This window comes from Rhagoletis pomonella, unplaced genomic scaffold, assembly GCF_013731165.1.
Source record: "Rhagoletis pomonella isolate Grant_MI unplaced genomic scaffold, Rhpom_1.0 Rhpom_scaffold_00004, whole genome shotgun sequence".
Taxonomy (NCBI): Eukaryota; Metazoa; Arthropoda; class Insecta; order Diptera; family Tephritidae; genus Rhagoletis; species Rhagoletis pomonella.
Window position 1 is genome coordinate 29528791 of NW_023458558.1, and position 19630 is coordinate 29548420.

General features: G+C 36.1%; 1 long non-coding RNA gene across 1 annotated transcript in view; it reads left to right on the top strand.

Moving 5' to 3' along the window:
• Nucleotides 1–17485: 17485 nt before the first annotated feature.
• LOC118737429 overlaps nt 17486–19630 on the top strand; it is a 153816-nt gene continuing 151671 nt past the window's right edge. Inside the window, exons 1-2 of the long non-coding RNA XR_004992812.1 lie at nt 17486–18239; nt 19102–19399. This is a non-coding gene — a long non-coding RNA (uncharacterized LOC118737429). The remainder of the gene's footprint in view (nt 18240–19101; nt 19400–19630) is intronic.

Sequence of the window (19630 nt, forward strand, 5' to 3'; positions counted from 1 at the left end):
CTTCACGAAAATACATACAATTACGTACATCCCTGCAAAAATCGTTGGACCATGTAGTCTATTTGTGGTATATTGGAGTACTTACAAAAGTGCTCCTCTGTCATGCTGTAGCGGACCAACTCGTGTCTCTGCGCCAGCTTATTGTTTGTTACCCGATAACTGCTCGTGTTTTAACGAAATGTGATTGAAGTTGAGCATTTGAAAGCACATTTGCATGTCTGGCTGTAGCTGAACGTGTAGAGAAGCTCGCTGTTAGTTGTGAGCTCCCAGCATGTTCGGGTTCAAATGCCGTCAGAGGCAACATGTAATTTTTAATTTGTGTCTTGGGTTTTATTAATTTCGAAAAAGCATATGAGAAGTGAAGAACAAAAGCGTGTACAAACGAAAAAATATAACAACAATGCCATTGTTAATATGTTGGAGTAGTTTTGTGCTACTCTGATGTAATGCAGGGATGGAGTATATGGTCCTGCCCTAGGACATCGCAATGTTAATTGGACCATATTTTTTATATGAATTGTGGTTAATTTTGGAGTACTCCTTGGTCCTTCGGGAGTACTCTTTACATGCATGCATGGAGTAGTCGCGATTTTTGCAGGTATATATTAATTTCTTCGTGTACATATGACAATTTCAGAATGAATTTCGAGTGTGCCAATAGAAGGAGTAAAAATGGAATTTAAGTTTTTCAAATCAAAATAATTTTTTACTCAATGTAATTTTTTTCATTTGGTGACACAATCGTTTTATGACACTAGATTCGTTAGTTTTGGCAAGAAGAAGATTTTCACAGCTTAATTTTAACATTTTGAAGTATGTATCATAAATTGTAAAATAAAAAAAATAAAAAAAATCGTATAATTTCAAATATTATAAAATTGCTGCGACACATATTCCGCATGCCGCCATTTTTCTAATTTCGTAGTAAACTCTTAAAACTGCACAGATACATACAGTATTGGCCAATACAATAGCACCCCCATTTCAAAGTCATATTGTTTGCCACTCATGTTTATTTATTTATTTTTAAGAATTTTCAATTAAAATACAGTTCATTCTCTGACAAAACTCACATAAACTTAAGTTTAAAACTTTTTAAAAGTCCGCAAAAAAGTGCAACAAATTTTCACCCAAATTTCAAACTTTTTTCTCAGAAGCGGTAGAATTTTTTTGAATACACAGTTTTATAGCCCATTCGATTTTAGTCTAATAATGTGCAAGTTTCAAGTTTTCAAGTTCATGTTTGGATCGAATTCTGAAGGAGGGCGTTCTTCAATCAAAATTCAAGATAGAGATAGGGCGTTTTCGAACTAGCTGCCAAGATAAGTCGATCTTCCACTCAGCCGTCGATATACACATCTGAATTTCATGCAGGTAAAATAAGTTTAAAACCTTTTTATACCCATTAAATATTAAAATAACAACCAAAAAAAAAAAAGATTCTCAGTGACAACACTGCTTTGGCCCAACACGAGGATATACCTCTCGAGAACGTCGGAGCAACTGAGTATGACACTCGCACTTTCACAACCGAGAGCGCAACGAATGCATGTATTTCCTGTTTCTGGGTGCGCTATCTGTTCGCAACATTTCACTCTCACATGAAACCATGACTCTTCAACCAATTAAGTTGGCCTCTGTGCTGGTTGCTACATTCTGCACCTACATATGTATGCATGTACATATGTATGTATGTGTTATTGTCGCTGCTGCCCTCAGCGACAATGGCATTTAATGATGCGCTGCGCTTTACGACCATTTCCAGCAGTTCAATAATGGATTATGGCGCAGTTAACACACTGTTGCATTGCTTTTGTCTACTCATTCATGCCTCCTCCGCCTGCCACTGACACTGCTGCACTCTACGGCTCGTCTCCTCCGGCACTTCACTGTATGTACATACTCAACTCAGCTTGGCTGGTGGTGTTTGTTGCTGCTGCTGTCTGCTTCTCCACTTTGCCGCTTGATTTATGTTGGTTTGCTGTGCAGTTTATTGTTGTTTAGCACGCCTCTGTATTCCTCTTGAATGAAAATGAAATTTTTTTTCCGTAAATTACTTACAACATAAATATGTACACACTTGCTCAAGTTACTCAGCTATTTTCAGTTATAACTCATCTTAAGTATTTGTGTTGTTATTATACTTTTATAGGTAGTTTTGTACATACATACATATATCGTACGTTTTACTTTATTGCTTTTCCGTTGGCTTAATTCGTGATAGTTATGTTTGTTTTACTTTACAGCAATGCTGGCGTTTTCTATGTACTTTTCTACAATGTTTACGGATACGTTCTTGTTTTCTCGCACACCTTTTCGCTGCTTCATTTCCCATACCCGGTCTGCTGCTCCATTAACATCTTTCTCCATTATCATTCTCTGTATGTACTTTTCTATTATGCTGCTCGTGCTTCGTGCCACAATCTTTATAATGTATGCCTTTAATTTGATCTCTTCTTTGCCCACTGGCTTCTGTGCTGTCTGTTGTTTGTTTTTTTTTTGTTTTGTGGGTGAGTGGCGTAAGCAGCAAGTCTTGAAGCAGTCGAGGTTGAAAGGTGCTGCTGATGATGAGGATGTGGTGGTGGATGGCCTGCTAAATGAATTGCAATTTAAGTATTGGTGCTGATTATTCTTTTTGGTGCTGTTGCTTGAATGATTTTTTTCTTCGTTTCTTCGCTTCTTTTGAGCGGGTGGAACTAATTGATGAGGTTGATTAAACTGTTTTTCGTCTGTTTCGTTTGAAGAAAGATGAGGGCTGTTGAGTGCTATTTGAAATAATTAATTGGATTGAATTAATGTGTTTTTGCTTTTTTTGTTGTTGTTTGTGGCGTGCTCCGTTTCTCAAAAGTTCAACAGTAATGAGTCTTCAGATTTCTTAAGAGAATATTTCGTGTATGTAGATGTATTTAGATATAAAGTCTTGTTAATTAGTGAGTATTAGATGTCTAGACCAGCGAGTATGAGATTTGATCGCGTAACCTAAAAGTATAATTTTTTATTTGCCTGCTATCGAAATAAATTATTTTAAACATTAAAAGACGCTTATCCGTATACAACAAAATGATATTCTTAAAGCAAAATAAAGGTCTTCTTTAATAAGTCAGTGATTTAAAAAATTATTTTTTTTCGATAAAAAATCGTTGTTTTTAATTTTTAATAAAGTCGCTCAAGAAAATAGTTAAATTTGGATTTTGTTCAGTTTAATTTAATCGTTATTTTGTGAATTTATTTTTATTTTGGATTTAAATATTTTGCGATCTAAAAAATTAAATTGGAAAATAGCGGGGTTTTTGATTGAAAACATTTAGAAAATAACATTTCTTAACCGAAAAATTAAAAATAATAAAATAGCGGTTATTTTTGATTGAAAAACTAAAACTCATAAAATAACGGCTATTCTCTATCGAACGTCTTACATCGAACGTTCTGTCATTCGCCACACTGCCCACCACCTGAGTCTAGTTGTTGGCTATTTCAAACGTTGCAATCCTTTCCAAATTGACTTCGTTTTTGTTTCTCGGTCTTGATTCAATACACCGCGTCATGGCTATCTTTCTGATTCTTGTCTACGTTCTCTCTCAAGTGCTCTTCGATGGTTCAATTTAACCAGTCTTTTTTTTACGTTTTTCAGATGCCCAGTATCTGGCACGTCTCTAGGAACACCGCCGCCTAAAAATTTATCTACTACACTGTAGCACTACTAAGTAATTTTTCTCAATCTGCTGGAAGGAAATGGACCGGCTAAATTCATGGCTATGCGCCCGAATGGGGCACTCGTGATTCCCATGTGCGCTCCACTGGGTTAGTTGGTTGGTAAAGGCGTCACCTGAGTACATTACCAGCCCCCTCTTAGTGCTAATAGCATCATTTTGATACGCTTTTTTGGGATCCTTAATTTTATCTGCTTTCCTGATTCGTTGGGTTCGTCCTAAGAATCTATTTAGGCTAGTAATGATGAATTTGGAGATCTCCCCAAGATATTGGATGGAAAAAGTCGCGAGTGTATTCTGCCTTATTTGTGCCATTGCCGGGCACTCGCTACGGTAGTGTAGGACCGTTTCTTTGCTTCCCTCAAGATAACAGCTACGGCACGGAGTCTTCTATGGAAGGCCCATTTTAGCTGCATGTTCAGCAAGGGACCAATGTTCCGTTACCGTGGCTGTTAATTTGCCTATATCTTTCCTTGACCTCTTTTGAAGTTCTTCTGTCATTGGTTTGTCATAATGCGAACATAAGTTCCTCGCAGTTTTGCATTATCAGCCATACGTGTGAATTGCAGATGCAGTTCCCTTTTAATGAGTCCAAGTGGACAATTTATTGTCGCTGTTTCGGATCCATCAAAAGATGCTCCACAGTTACCATTTTGCAATTCTTTGAGAACGTCCGCGACTCTTACCTTTGGAACTATTATTAGATTCCGGCAGCATTGGTAATCTCCATTTTCCCATATATGCTGCAGTATGCCTTTTTCCGCTGACATTTTCTCTTTTGTTGGCTACACGGATCTTCCTGTTAACACTTCCGCAGCTGTTCTGCATCTCACTTTTCCGCTATTTTTTTATATGATATCTTCTCTGGCCTGAGCTTTGGATCAATTCTTACATTCCCTCATTTCTTGTTTGCTTTGGCTTACTGCTTAACGTATGGCGCCTAACTAGTGGACTACTTCGACGACCTTGATATATTACGTCTGGTTTGTTACCATGTTTGTCGAATATACTGGAGTATTTACAGAGAAGTATCTTAGCGTTATGCTGGTACTTCCTCTCTCCTCTTTGTGTGACAACAACAAGCGCACGTCACATATCGGAAAAGAAGCTCGGCCAAACCGTAACATATTGTGTAAGCGTCAACCTATTATTATTATTATTATTTTTATAGCTTTGTATATATGTGTATACCTCGGTACCCTTTTCCCACATGGCTACGTTTTTATCTGAGGCGGCAGAGAAAGTCATTTATATGACTACTAGCAGAGCACCCGACGTCGTTCGGGGTAAACAAATCAAAATATAAAACAGTAGTACAAATATTCAGTTCAGCACAAATTAGAGACGAAAAACTATTTTCTTCAACTCCTTTATATTAATGCATCACTTTCTGTACTAAAAATCTTGTTCCATTACTAATATAAGGTGAATTAAGGTAACGATAGAATTTCTAAATTAAAATTAGTCTACTATGGTATATTCCCTATAGCTTCCTATTAGATTGGCTGTTTTAGTATGCTGCACCTTTCCGGTAGAATGCTTATTTCAGATGTAGTTTTATTCATTATACATACACATGTTTCGTTCAACACCATTGCGGGATCAATAAAATGATTTAATCTTTCTATTTCAAAATGGTCTAAAGACTGTAGGTTTCAAAACAAAAAAGAACAGTCTTAAATATCCGACTGGTCTAATAGTTGAATACATATTTATCCCCCTTTTACAAACACATTTTCATATACTTTATTCTAAACACCTCCCATATATGTACATATATGTCTGCATACCAAATTTCAGGTTCATGTGATTTATTGTTCCCACTTTATGGCTGGGATGTGAACCACACCCCTTTTACAAACCCATTTATATATACCTTACTATAAACTCCTAATTTATTTATGCCTGCATACCAAATTTCAAGTTCATGTGGCTAATGGTTTCGAAGTTATGGCTGATAGAAAAATTGCACGCCTATGGGAGGTGCCACGCCCCCTTGTCGAATCCCGATTTTTTTCACTATTACAGGCCCAGTTGTCGTGGCAATGCTCTGTCAAAATTTCGTTCGATTCTGTCCGTCTGTTTAGGTTGCAACCAGGCACATACATACATACATACTTCCACAAATATATAGTAGATATCTATCCTTCTCCCAGCGTGAAATAATTTTTGGGGATATCTCGGCCACAGGGCCACCTATCGTGTAAGTTTTAAGTCCAAATATTTCGTTTCAATTTGCTAAGTTGTATTCTAAATATGACCCATATCGGCAAGAAAATGCAATTTTTAGGAATATTCCGACCCCAGCGCCATCTAGCGAGAGAATTTTCGGTCAGAATATTTATTTCCTAGGTGCTGACACATACTCCAAATATGAAACAAATCGGGCTAGCCGTTTAGTAGTTTACTGCCATTTAATATACAGAAAACTCTATGAAATTGTGAAATCGTGACGTCTCAGCATTCTTCATTTTACGGCAACAACAGCAAAAAGTTTCAATTTTTTTTTAAATCGAAAAAACTTCCACACAGAAGATCCAAAATGGTACTTTTTACAGAATTGAAATCGGTTTAGCCGTTTGGTCCTATTTAATATTTAATACACTAGCTATTTAACAATTCAAATATGTACGTATGTATGTACATATGTATGTATGTATGTAAAACTTGCCTCAATTCAGCTAAGAAGAAAAACGGACACTTCAAACTGGGTTGAACTAATTAAAATAATTGAATGCTCGGCCAACACAGCAGACAATGTGGAGAAGCAAGCGACCATTTCCGAGTGGTACGCGCGCCAAGTGTGGAGTTCCGAACAGTGTTGCCACTCACTAAGTTTCTGTTATAGTCAAAAATTTTAGTAAATCTAACTGAAACTTAACCAAAGTTTTTTAAAACTTACAAATATAATTATAGAATGCTGTTTTGTTTTATTTTATTATTTTTTCAAAAATTCAGTCCATTGTTTTTTATAATGGTGCTTGTCAAAATACTTAAAGCACCAAAACTTATTGACAGGTTTTGGCTATTTATTTTTTTAATTATTTGTTTTATTTCCTTTTTTATTGAAATATAGTTATTTCCAGAGCCAGAAACAACTGAAAAGCACTTAAGTCGAATATATGCCAAACCAACAAACGTGCCAGATGTAAGCAAAATAAGCTTTTCCAAGCATTTGCATAGATTTGACAGCCTTGGTCATTTCTGTAACAAAAACCATATAAGTGCAGTTCCTAATTTTGTACAAAAATAAAAATCCATAAAGCCTCAGCAAAATTTTGGAATATAGTTTTTTAGCACATTAGTAAAATTCAAGTTTAAAGATGCTTAAAAACACTGCAGCTTTTTTATATGTTCTTTGTATGAAAAAGCAATTGCGCAGATTCATAGTAAAATGTCCAACTAACTCAAATTTTTTATAAGAATGCATATTTGCAGTAACAGAACGAGCTTACGAAGTGGATAAAAGTAAAAATTATTTCGTGAGAACAAATTATGATTTTATTTCAAGTATATATATTATGGGCCAAAAACGGACAGATAGCCAATTTAGCAGCACATGTACACGACTGAAGAACTAGTCTGATCTAAATCAATCAATAAGCCGTTTTTTAGTTTCATTTGAAAATCTGTTTTTACCTATTTAACGACAAATGCCATTGAACTTGACATAATGAAAATCAGCCTTAACGTCCGTCACTATCTTTTTTGACCTTTAAATTCTAACCTCAACGTCAGCAAAGAATTTGTACTTCAAAATAAAGTTAGTGAATGGGTTTTTAATGCTTGTTATAATTTTAATGCAATAAATTTTTGCAATAGCATTCATTTAAACATTAAAATGTTAATACAAAAAAAAAAAAAATCATTACCATTATTTCTGCGGAAATAATGCATTGAAATTTTCATTTACATTAGATTTCAAAACTAATGCATTAATTGTTTCCATTTACATTAGAATACTATGCATTAAAAAAATTTGCATTTTTCACAACTCTGATTTAAACTTTAATTTGTTATTATTTCGTTAATAAATAATTGAATCTAAAAATGTGTTTTTTTTAATTTTTCATTCTAAGTTTTTATAAAGTATAAATTTTTATAAAAAATAAACTCAAAAATCCGACGGGTTTGTCATATCCACCTTACGCCCTTTGCTAAAAAAAATTGAACCCTACCCTCGCCGGGTTAATGAAGACAAAATCTACTTCGAAGAGAGTAAGCGCAGCTTTTCTTTTTTCGCAGTCATGTGACATTATGAGGCATCTAAACTTATTAAAATTAAAAAAATCATAAGATTTTTAAAAATTACAATATGCGTATGTATGTCTATTTTTTTTGGTTTTGGCTACACATTCTTGAAACTTTACAGATGTGTTGTATTTGATGCCAACAGCCATTGCCACTAATATGAACATTATACTTGAAAACTTCCCAAAGTTATTAAATAAAAAACAATTATGATTTTTTCGAGTGACAATGAAAAAAAAAAAGTAATTTCGGTAATTTTTCGCCAAAATAATCGTTTTAAGGCTAAAATTGTTGAAATACCTGATTTATTTTTTTTGTATTTGAACTTGTTTCTGAAACTCCATTAATTGAGATATGTAAATGCAAGAAGAATGATTTAGCGTTTTTTTTTACGTAAAGTCTACGACTAGAGCCTAATAAAAGCTTTATGAAACCAATTATTCGGATTTACCGAATTTTTGGTTACTACTTTTAGCCGCAGTTTATATGGGGACTACCCACTTTGCGGTGGCACACATTTTAAATGAAAGAAATACATTAGACTGCATCACTCCCATACAAAAAAAAAATAAATAAAAAAATTATAAAGTCGGTACTGTTTTTCCACCGGAATTATAAACCTATTATATTTTAAGACCTTCAACGAAATATTTGGGAAAAATATTAAGATTTACGGGAGCTGGACCGATTTGGAAACACCCCCAAAAATTTAGTTTAGTTGTGAATAAAAACAGTTTTTTAAATATTTTTTGCGAAAAATCACCTTAGGTGACAAAACAGTTTAAGCTTAAAATATTTGTTTACAAATATTTAAAAAAAAAAGTTTTCAACGGAATCGCAATAATGAGGTTTTTGAAGCTGTTTTTCAACATTTTGCAAAGACTGGTTAAAAAAAACTTGAATAACTCAGCCGGAACTCTACCGATTTAAACACATGTGATATCTTCGGACAATTATAGCCAAACGGCAACGCTGGTTCTGAATTACGACTTCGCCGCTGTGCCATACTCTGCAGTGCTGTCTTGCGTTGTGTGACTCACAATGTGGCCAAATTAAGGAACTAATTAAAAGTGCAGTCATCATGGCACTGCTTTACTTGCTGGTTTTGTTGTTGGCCTTATGCCTGGCGGCTGTTGGCCGTTGGCTGCTAGCTGCCGCCCGTTGAAGGTTGGCAATTGACTCGGCGTCGTTGTCGTCGGCCTATTGGGTTGGCTGTTACACTGTGCTGCTGCGGAGGGCAAATCTCGTATCTCATTAAGAAGAATCCCATTTTAAGCATAACGGTGCTTGTTGTCGCGCTTTCAAATGTTATTTTTTTTCCTCACATTTATGCGTTTTTTTATTCGCAAATTTCACACATACACAAATACATTGCTGTTATTTTCTTCTGCTTAATTTTAATTTCTGTATATTGCCCTCTTCTGCCCTGTGATGGCTTGCGTGTGCCATTGCTTGTTCGCAAAGTACTCGTAGTAGGAAAGGCGAGTAAAAAGTAGAAATTATAATTGATGATGCCGAACATGAACTCGATGCCCTTTTAAATATCATCACCATGAACAACTAACGAGGAAAGCACGCGAGATGTAGTCGGCACGCAGCATAGCGCAGCACGGCAGTTGGGAGGGGGAGGAAGGAAGTAAGTCAGCATGAAGTGGATTGTGCGGAAGGAGGCAAGTCGCAAGGGAACAGAAGACGAACAGCAAATAAACGCAAGCAAGCAAATATCTATATGCACATATGTATGTATGTATATCTGTACATAACTATATGTATATGGATAACTCATAGCGATGCGCAGACACCAATTGCAAAGTTAGTAATGCGGATGGAACTATACCCCACAAAAATCGTTGTGCCGTACAAAGTGGTCCATTTGTGGCAAATTGGAGTACTTACAGAGTGGTCCTCTGTAATGCAGTAGCGGAAAAACTCGTGTCTCCACACTAGCTTATTGTTACCCGAACATTGCTCATGCTACCTACACGATGTTTATTGGGCCGTGTTGCCAAGAAGTAGGTACCCCATAGAGTAATCCCTTGGAGTATGTCTACCATACTACCTTGCTGTAATCCGGAGCTGGGGTATATGGTCCTGCCCTAGGACATCGCAATGTTAATTGGACCACATTTTTTATTTGCACTTCGGTTAATTTTGGAGTACTCGTTGACCCTTAGGAAGTAGTCTTTACATGCGTGCAAGGGTAATTGAGGATTACGGGGGGTATGTGTATACAGACATACATACATATGTATGCTTCTCGTATGTATGACATGCCACACGTTTTATATGATAAACTTCAAAAAAAAAAAAACAACTACCACAAACGCAACAGCTCATAATAATATCAACACAAGATGACAGCGCATGGTGCGGTGGTGTTGGCAGAGGCCAGCATCATTAGCAACAAATGTGCCTACAATTGCTCACTTTGCAAAGGCAAATATAAACATACATACAAACATACATACTTAGGTATATTTGCTTGAGAAATTGACGAGGAAGAAGAGCAAGAAAAACATGAAATTGGAACGAGGTATGGAAGTGCAGCGGATGGAATTTGCTGCTATCGCGCTGTCACACAGTGGGTAATTTTCCAAAACTTCATACATAAATTAACAAATATTTAATTTTAATGTCGCAGTTATTATTCGATGTACCTCAGTATATATTTAATATTGTGCATACAGTGATAATTTTAATGGTAATAGTAACAGTAATTCTGATCGTAATGGGAATGGTGATGGTATTGCGTTTGTAAAGGTAATGATCATGGCCAAATTAATAGTAATGGTAATTGTAAATATTAATGGTAATGGTAATGGTAAATATTAATGGTAATGGCAGGACAGGAATAGTAATTGTAGTGGCAGTTAATGGTGATGGTTATGGTGTGGTTAAAGGAATGGTAATTGTAATTTTAATGGCACTGGAAATGGTAATTGTTATGTAATAGTAATAGTAATTGAAGGGTAATGAGAAAGGTAAAATTAAAGGTAACGGTGACGGTAGAGGAATAGTTATTATAACGTTTAGTGGTAAAAATAGTTACGATAGTCATGGTAATGATAATGGTACTTGTAATGGTATCTAAAAGGCGCAAGATAAATAAATTGTTAACGCAATGGTAGTTAGAAAAAAGCCAAGCTATGGTCTAGAGGAAGGCGGTTGATACCAAATCCTGTACAGGGTGTCCTAGACCAATGTTTGTTATTGAAAAACACAACAATTTTACCTACTAAATCGGGAATTCTCTATGATTTGGTGGTATTACCGACTGACCGGAAGTCCATTTTTTTTTTAAATTAGCCATACATGGCTTTTACTGGAGATTCGGATTTTGAGGGTAAAAATATCGAAATTTTGTGTGAAACTTTTTTCTCGGAAGTGCTTTTTTCAACCTTTAACTGACCTACGAACTTCTGTAAGTATTATTATGCACAGAATCCTAATCTGTGGTAAAAACATCTACATATCATCTACAAAAAGGACTTCAGGTCTGTTTAACCAACTTCCGGTCGAAACTGGAAAAAATTTTCCAACAAATCGTATGTAATCCGAATCTGTGATAAAAACATATATCTCCCGGTTAAAAAAATGGACATCCGCCCAGTTTAACCCACTTCCAGTAGCAACCGAAAATCGGCAATACGACCAAAAAATAGAGTATCGCCGATTTGTGAGGTCATATTGTTGCGTTTTCAATAATAAACTTACAACAATTTACCTCCATTTTAGAGGGTATAATCAACTCGCAAAGGGTGCAAAGATAAGCGATATAAATAAACACTTCTGGATATTTCACATATAGACATGTGTTTTTGCTTCTATATTAAAATATCAATAATGATGCCCCACGAAATTTTCGCGCAAATGAAAATGCTGCTTTCAAACTAGCAAATGGCAGGCAATAGATGGCAAGCTATAAGCTCTGATATATATGGCTATTGAAGGGCGATGAGCTATCTCCATTGACGATTTATATTCTGACTAAGGATGTGCCGGATAGAGATATGCCGGATAACCAGATTCCGAAGACCATGTAAAAAATAAGTGACTGCTGCCTTTTATACATTGCACAATTTTGCTATATTATGTGTTTTTAATAAGGCACATACTTATGGCCAGATTCTCTGCTTTTGCGAGCTGAACTATCAAAGACGTAACTAAGAAATTTCTCCCCTGAAATCCAAGTTATAAAATAATCCTATATTAAAAATATAACTTTTCCGTCTGGATAGCCAAACGATGGGCAGAAAGGGCGGCGACCGGGCAGGAAAAAAGGCAAAAATTTAGAAACAAAGAAATATTTACAGTACCCTTTATATCCAGACAAGAAAATCCTTTGGTTTGGTGGAAACATATGAAGTTGCAAAGAAATTTCAAATTTGTTCACACTGGCAATGAAGTACATATCTCTGCGCACCATCATTCTCAGTGAACTCACAAAGAGTGCTTAATACATCGGGTAGCATTTATAGCAAATATAAAAATTGTTGTTTTAAATACTAACTAAATAATATTAAATTTAATAATTAAAATAGAAAAAAATCTGAACTCGATCTTTAACCTAAACCTTCTATAATCGAAATCCGGAAATCTGGCCGGATTTTAGCCAGTATCCGTCCAGTAGTCGGTTAGCAGAAAAACGGCCGCACAAGCCGGATTACGGATATCTACCGGACACCCGGCACATCCCTAAATACAACGTATCTGTGTATATATGTCCATAAGTAGACGTATTAGCTGAGGTCGTATGGTGCCACGTAGCGTATACGTTGCATACGCAACTACGGGTATATGCGAATGAGTGGTTATTTTTACTTTTTTAGTATGTATATCTTTTATATAAGTTTTCATTTTAAAATACAAGTTCGCGTTGGAATCTTGTTCTTTATACATAACTGAAGATAGTGCATATTCTAAGATAGGCGTAACACCATTTTCGAAATTTAACGATGCCCACTTTTTCAAATGAGTTTCCGTCAACCGTTGCATGGTGAATGATGAAATTTCGTTGCAAAATATATCGCTTGAAATTTGTTGCCACACTTAACCCACTGTGCGGCGGTAGTTGAGAATAGGATGGGCAAATATGAATTGAGTGTGGAATTGGAGCGACTAAGCGGCCGAAGCAACCGGGGCCGTAGCAAGAAGACACACTCCAAAATACGGCTGGCAACGTCAAAGGACGCCAAGGGGGGTTAAGGCTGATTATGGCAACATGAAATAAACTCGTTAATGAAGTAATTTAGGTATACTTGAAGACTGTTGGCTACACATACATACATACAAACTGCATATAAACACAGCACACACACACACACACACAAAAATAGAACTTATTTGTAGAACCAGTTGAATAGTATTTTTAAAGAAAACAATCATAAAAGTCACACTCAATCATAATTGATGCAACAAAAAAGGAAAATCAAAGGCATTTCAAATTGTTGTTCACGCTTGAAGAATGGCTGAGCACGCGAAGAGGCGCACATAAATGATGGTGGAATGGATGGGAGCAAGGAAGCAATGACAGCGACAGCAAATGGTTAATATTGAAGTTGGGTGCGGATGATGTTGGCGACGATGGCTTTGTGCATTTAATATAAATATGTATGTACATATGTATGTCTGTATAAATAAATATGTAGTTATGTATGTACATATGTATATAAATTCAATTTTATTCCTACTCTTATATGGATCTACCTGTCTGCTGCTGAGCACAAATTGTCTGGTTGTTGTCGAGTACTTAGAACGAAGATATACACATTTACATACCATACATAATTGTGGATGAGATTAAGGAAATGAACTTGCGTAGGCAATGCTTTGGTTTAGCTGCTATGGCGAATGCCTTCTTTATCAATATACATATGTACATACCAGTGAGATGCAACATTGCAAAACGTGTGACACAAAGTGGCTCTCTAGATGAATGCGTTAATATGTAGCTTGATGCAGTAACTAGGACTAGAGGAATGACGCCTCGTAGCTAAAGCAGTCACAGGAGCGCCAAACCCACTTACCTTAACACAAATGCACACATATGTACATACACACCATTTGCGTCCTCCGCCTTTGACACCGACACGTACATACATATGTACATATGTACACTCCGGCGAACGACCGAGTGTAGGAATAACGCCGCGTTATGTTATCGACAACGCGCGCTCATAAATAATAATAGCAACAATTGCCGTAATACTCGTACAATAATCCCACGAAACAAGTAAAAGACACGTCAAGTTTAAGTGCCAATTCACAACTGTGTGGCAGGCAAATAAGCGAACTGCGAACCCTCAGCCAAGCAAAAAGCGATGACAAATCGTCGACGCCAACGACAGCAACACGGGCAACTGCAACAGCAACAACAGCAACAATAACAAGGGCAATGATGACGACTGCCACAACAACTGGATCTTTGTGTGCGTGTGTGTTGGCTTACGAGTTGCAGCTGATGCTCGAAATCGACTCTGCAACTTGTACACAGGGCTATTTGTGCTGTGCATTCGTGGGGCAGACAAGTTAGTAAACATCAATGCCGGCTTAGCTGGCAAATTGAGTGCGCCACTATAAGGACTGTGAATTGCACACATATGGAGCATGAATGGCATGTATGTATAAGCGCCTGTGTGTGTTCACAAGACTTATGTATGTATAACGCAAGCTATAACAATTGACGTCGATAGTAGCTAAGTAAATACATATTTATATGTATATATTTGACTGTCGTGCATGTGGCAAGCACGCTGCGGTAAATGCGTAATTTTGTTGATGAATGTTGTCATTGCCATTGCATAGACTGCTGCTGCAGCAGAATATAATATTTATTGCTTGTGGCTATTTCGATGTTGCCGGCAACATGTTTAATTTCATCTGTAGGACAACATGTACCTTAGTGAGTAGTGAGCGGGCGGGAGAGAGTGAGAGAAAGAAGGAAATGGACATATTGGAACAACAGTGGGTTTATGTTAGCAACTCATTTGAAGTTTGGATGAGTTGAAAACAAATGCTTGTCTTTTCTTAATTTTATAGCTCAGGGAAACCCCAATATGTATAACGAAGTTGAAGGAGTTTGACAAATACTGTTTCAAATGCCGATAGAAAGGTAAACAGAAAATTTTTGGAAAATTCTTTATATCTAAGTAAAGAAAGCAAGTTGTCAAAAGCTGCGTTTTTCCAAAAGTGTAAATTCTGGTAGAATACCTATCCAGTAAAAATGTTTGTTCGGTAAGAAGTCTCTTTAAGGCGGCAAACCCGTGGAAATGGGTGTAGAATATCCCTTCGCTAACAACATTTGAAATGGGTGTGGCAGTTTTAGGATCAAAGTTAGTAAATTTAGATTTAATTAGATTAATTTAGGAGAATAAATAATTTTTTTTTTTAGATATTACAAATGCGTATTTAAAATTTTGCTTACACATTATCGCTATGACTGAGTGACTAGAACTGTGTAATACCACTCCGTAGGACCTGGGTTCGGTTACATTTGCACAGTTATTCAACTTGAAAAAGGCTAAACAGACCTCGCGGATTTTCATTACCGATGTTGTCGATGTCATCAGCATATGGCGTCATATACAAGTGGTGGAATATCGACTCCGTCATCATCGACTAGTTAGTAGGGTGGAAAGTATTCAGACCATAAAATACATTCTGGTCATCGGTCACTAGGTCGCTATGGTTATTCTTACAGGAGTTCACCCTGGTCTTGAAACCTTCCGTAAGTCGCTTAACTCTTTGGTAAATTTTTCAGCTTCAGTGGGCCCACTCCGAAATATTCGGTTTAAGGGCTCACTGAAGTTTGCAGCGTCTGTTCACTAGTACGCGCGGGCATCTGTCTTGTAGCAAAAAGCTCACTAAAAAATCGAAATTCGTCTCCAAAGAAATCGCACTGCCAACAACGGGTTGTGCGCTGGGTTTGGGACCCGCCATGTAAAAACCCCTTCTAGTGAATAATAAAATTAAAGGTTCGGATGAGACCCCCTTTTGATGACGATCATGGCAAACCTATAAAGGACTAAGATTTGAGGGTATGCGCCTCAGTGCAATCAATACCCCACACTAAAGTACAGGGAAATTTGTGCAATGTGATCAGTTTTAAATCAGTATAATTTCAAGTAGTAGGGACGAGTAACTATGTAAAAGTTACTGTTTCAAAACTCGCTATATTAAAGTTTTATATATAAAATTTGCAAAAACTACCATACTGCGATTTTGTTTTTTAATGTTATTCGGCTCTTTTTGATCCAATTTTTCAGAAAATAAAAAAAGATACAATTTGGATTTTACTTGTTGTTGTAGGCGTTTTTTTAAATTTATTGCTCACTATTATAAAATCACATAACGCTCTTTACAAGTGGACTACTCAATTCAGCTCCTAAAAGAGAGCTTATACAAAGGCTAATTGAATTTGATAAAAAAAAAATAAAATTGTTGTTTTTGAAAACAAGTTTGAAACCCTGATATTTGAGGAATCAACTTGTAATATCTTGTTTGGAGCTAAAAGGCCCATATTTCAGCGTTTATTTTTTACTGTTCAAAAGATTTTATTCCACGGCTATGTCTTTTTGCAGAAGCTCAAAAAATAGTTTGACAGTCAGATCCCGTTTGGCTGTGTTTTTAGTACGAAGGGAAGTTTAAATACGTTTTACTCGAAATTAAGGTCTTTCTGAAAGGGACTACACCATTTGTCGTTAATTTGCCTTTTAACTTAATTCGCTGATCTGCTGCTTACACTGTATGTAAGTAAGCACTTCTAAAGCATTTTCTCTTGTACTTACTGCCCATGCTGCTACCGCTGTTGTTGTTATTACATTGCTCTTGCCATGCGATAAAAAATTCTTAATATACATGCATACATACATACATATAATCACATTACTAAGCAGTGTTGCCACTGCCTTAGCTTTATAGTATCCATAAAAAATCGACAACTGTATCCAAATGTATGCACCGAAAAGAGCGCACATTTTTACACAGTAACAAACTTATTAACACGTAGTCAGTATTTTTCCATACTTAGACACGGATTTGGGAAACAAGGGCCCGTAGTTATAGTCGCAATTAAGTCGACACTAAAGTTAACTGCAGTTTTTTTTACATAATTTGCAATAGAATACCTGTCAAAACAGCTGGAACTAACTTTAGTGTCTACTTAATTTTGAACTTCCTTTGAATGCTAACAGAAGGGTGGCTCGGGATGTGAAAGTGGATTTTTTCGCATTATAGTTAACTATTACAGGTCGGAAAACTTTTTCAAATTTGCAAACTACTTGGTCTTATTAAATGCGCGCTTATGTAGCTAAAAAATAATAATTTTTCAAAATGACAAGAATAATGGAAAATCTCTTGCTTGGCGGATGAGCAGCCAACTGTTAAAATTGTTATAATAGCTCGTACATAAATAAAAAAAAAATCACTTCAACTTACGAATACTTATGGGAAAAGGTATCCAAACTTACAATGAGGAAAAAACACGAAGTATCCCTCAAAATTTAAGGCGATAATGTATCCTATTGGATACATATGTATCTAAACGGCAACACTGTAACTAAGCCTCTGGTGGAGCTAAACAACTGAACTGAATTCATTAAAAGATTTACTCTCTCAACAACATCTCACTCTCACACTGGCCCACCATATCTCTCTAAGAAGTTCGTGCACTTATCATACAGATACGAATTGGACAGCAACAACAATCCCCCTAGCAATTTAAAGGCAGTCAATAGCTTTATAGCCGCCAGAGCAGTGGCAAATGATGACAGCAACATGGGCGCTTAATGGAATTTAACTCAATAAACGAGAAAAAGCGGACGTGCACACACACACACACACACCACAGTACGACAACTCACAACACTCCATATGTTCGCTACTCCAACTTAACTTTCTTCGTTTTCGATTTAAGAGCTGTATTTGTATGTGTTACTGTATTGTAAATACAAATCATTTTAATGGATGTCATTTAAATTTTTATTACTTCGGCAACATGTTGCTGAGCTCGCACAAGCAAGTGTTGCAAGTGAAGAATTGCTGCTCGTATGCTAACAATTAGTGTGGCAATTTTTGGATAGTTGGTAGTGCGCATGTGTGTAAGCTTACACTTGTGTTTAAATGTTGCCAATAAATAATCACCCGGTGAGAAAATGGGAATGCATTACCTTTTTCTACCAAGAAAAGATTACCGACTACGTTGGAACGAAAAGATGCATCGCAATGTAAGCGAGGGGAAGGCACAAACAAAACAAACAATTTGGGAACTAACTTAAGAATGTAAGTTTCTCGCGTTGTCTCAGCGGCTACTGTAGCCGTTCATTATATTTTGGCAGTAATAAATTTCGCAAATGTTTCCAATTAGCGACCCCTTTTGAGCATTGAATAGGTCCATTCTTTTGCAACCAAGCTGCAAAAGAAAACTCGCTTAGATGACGAAATACATACACGCAAAGCAACAATACAAACTCGGCTATTTATCCGAATTCAGCCAGGTCGGTTAAAAAATACGCGACCTGAAGAGTAGTGTTGTTAAGTGAAAAAAACTGCTCTATTGTGAATTTTTAATGAGAAAGTGGGGAGGGTAAAATTTTTGTTTTCGTCTATACATGATTTATATTTTAAATAAGCATATATATTACGCAAATACCTCGCATAATTACTAATTTCAATTGCTTTTTATGTCTAAATCCCGTTGAACTAATCACATGTTTCTTGCCTGCTACCAGCAGGGTTGCTTAAGTGGCTAAAAGGAAATTATACCCGAGTTGAGCGTTCTTTTATCGCTTGCTTACAAAAAAATGCAGCTAATATACATATATATACATACATACATACGAACATTAGTAAAGACTGATAAAATGCAAATTGCTTTCAAGAGAACCAGACACTTTTTGAGCAAAACGTTATGCTTTGGGAACGTGTATATATGTACATATGTATATAATATTAAATACATATGCATGTTATTATGCTAATTGCTTGAGGAATTAATAGGGTGATTTATTTGTAAATCGACGAGATAATGGCTTTGCAAAGATTCTTTGTATATGGAAAATCATCTGAATTTAAGGACTGTTGATTGATTTATTACCTTACCTTAATATACTAGATAAGATTTAAAATTTTTGTTTCTTTACAGAGTAATTATAAAATTTTATGCACTGCGATTTTTTTCATTACACTGGATTAGCAGAGCTTTATATCAAAAGAAAATGGCTTGGGCATATTGTATGCATGAGCGATGGACAACGAAAACAATGAACAAAATATAAGGACCAAATGCAGAAAGACCTATTCTACATTCGGGATGAACGACCGGCGCAAATCTGCAAAGTCTCAAAAAGAAAAACGGTTGTTCTGCTAAATAAGAAGAAGAAGAAGATAGAAAACACTTATCGGAAAATTCTTCATTTTGTCCCACTGCACACGACAGCCAAGTAAGTCAAATCTAAACTTAGAAAAGCTTAACAAGTCAAGTTGATTCATTTTAAATGAATGAATAAGTAACTCGAAGCAAATGACTTTTGGATTACAAACGAAAAGACAGCACAAACAACTACTTGAAAATACATACAGACATATGTATGCACACATGTATTCCAGTTTGTGTATATGTTTATATACATACCCAGTAGAAATCGGTTGTATGCATTCTTGAAGGATGCTTT